Source organism: Sinocyclocheilus anshuiensis, unplaced genomic scaffold, assembly GCF_001515605.1.
Source record: "Sinocyclocheilus anshuiensis isolate Anshui unplaced genomic scaffold, SAMN03320099.WGS_v1.1 scaffold659, whole genome shotgun sequence".
Taxonomy (NCBI): domain Eukaryota; kingdom Metazoa; phylum Chordata; class Actinopteri; order Cypriniformes; family Cyprinidae; genus Sinocyclocheilus; species Sinocyclocheilus anshuiensis.
Window position 1 is genome coordinate 11,965 of NW_015549698.1, and position 2,367 is coordinate 14,331.

Here is a 2,367-nt window from a genome sequence, read left to right on the forward strand (position 1 = left end):
TTGTCCATCTCCAGCAGGAGCTAACACGCGCACAACGACGCGCCGCGCAGCTAGAACTAGAGGCTCAGGAACGATGGGAAGGGCCTGATGAAGTGGAACACAGGAACATTGGCAAATTCACCCCAAGTGTGCCAGGTAGGCAGGATGTCCAAGCTTATCTGCAAGACGTCGATTCCCATCTGGAAATGAGACCCAATGTCACTGACAAAGATAGACTCTATTTGCTCCGAAAGACATCCAGCCATGAAGCGCGCAGCTTCCTGGACCGGCAGCCTGCTCACACAAAAACTAATTACCACCTGCTCCAAGAAGCCCTCATTAAAGAATTCGCCGACCCTGAGTCAGAACAAGGACTAGTGGCTGCTGCTGGGATGGACCGCGTGGACGACAATACTCACCTGGACGTCACTGGGTAAAATCTTGGGACCAATCCAGACCTCGTGAGAATCAATGGGACAGATCATGACGACCACCTGACCCAACAGACCACAGAGAACAACACTTCCTCACCTCACTCTCAGAGAACCGTAACCTCCATGACTTCAGACGGACTTTGTTCAACAACTGTACAGCCAAAGACCTCAACATTCCCAAAGCCAGTCACCTGGGATGGCTCATCAACCAGGCGTTCCACGACTTTGAGCTAACGGTACCTGTCATAGGCCCCATACCAGTCCAACTAATGTCAGATGAATATGATGACACAGTAACGTTAACAAGACCCAATGAAACCATTGCCATCACGTCTATTCTGCCAGTGCCCAGAGAAAGCGTCTGCCGATCAGAAATAACAGATGACACTCACCTCGCGGTCTACGCTGTCTCAACACAGCCCGTGACAGAATCAAGGCGGATGCCCTCCACAAGGAAGCAGATCGCCAAGGACTCAAAGAGGTTCTGTACAAGTACAAGGACTCCTTCGCAAAGGAATCCCTGGACTGTGGCCTGACCGACATCCACACGGTGCGCATCCCGACAAGCCCAAATGCACCACCCACATTTGTGCGACAGTACAAGATTCCAATAGCGTCATATGAGCCCTGGACTGTGGCCTGACCAACATCCACAGTGTGCGCATCCCGACAAGCCCAAATGCACCACCCACATTTATGCGATAGTACAAGATTCCAATAGTGTCATATGAGCCAGTGCAAGAAATCATAGACTCCATGTTGGAAAAGGGGGTCATCCGCCCCTGTAACAGCACGTACTCTGCCCTACATCCACAGTGCATCCCGACAAGCCCAAATGCACCACCCACATTTATGCGATAGTACAAGATTCCAATAGCGTCATATGAGCCAGTGCAAGAAATCATAGACTCCATGTTGGAAAAGCGGGTCATCCGCCCCTGTAACAGCATGTACTTTGCCCCGATATGGCCAGTTCTAAAGCCCAATGGCAAATGGCGGCCCACCATTGACTATCGCAAATTAAACCAGCAAATACCCTTATCGCGATGGCCTATGACTCAGTTGGACCAAGAGATTCCCAAAATCAAAGGCTCAACGATCCTTTCCACATTGGACATCGCCTTGGGATTTTGGAGAATCCCTGTCCACCCTGATGACCAACACAAGCTGGCATTCACCTTTGGCAATCGACAATACACCTTCACACGGTGCCCCTTTGGCTATGCCAACTCACCAGCTGAATTTCAGACAAGACGGCATCGAACCACAGTCCAGTCGCACCCAAGCAATCCAAAACATAAAGACACCCACTAACATTACAAAGCTTTCTGGGAGTGTGCAATTAGTCAAGACAGTTCATTGAAAACTATGCTGACATCGCCACTAACCTCCCTCCTGAGAAAGGACAAACCCTTCGTTTGGTCAGAAGCCCAGGACACAGCTATGAGCGAGCTCAAACAATCTACCGGAGTACCCACATTCGAGATGATGACTGGGCGGCAAATGACACTACCGCTACACCTGCTGTACCAACCTGGTGACCTGAACCTCGTCACCGCCTATACCATTCACCAGTACCTGGAAGAGTTGGATCAATGCCTGAGAACAACTTTCGCCTTGGCGCAACAACAACTCCAACGAAGTGCGGAAGGTTGAAAAACTACTACGACCAAAAGGCCTCTCACCAGGAGCTCAACATCGGAGACAAAGTGTGGTTTTGTGTTTTCCCTTTTTCCTCTCTCTCTATGTTTTCCTTTCTCCTCTAGTTCCCTCGCCAGGGAACTCCCTTAACTCAACTTTAAATCCAGATCCCGAAATTAGGATTGACTCCTTTCACCAAAAATTGTCATAAATGATTGTGAAAAGCCGTCGTCAACCAAATTGAGGCAACCCAAGCCGAAGTCGTCGGAAACCGATGGCTAGTCGACACCCCAGAACGTACAGCAACCTTCAC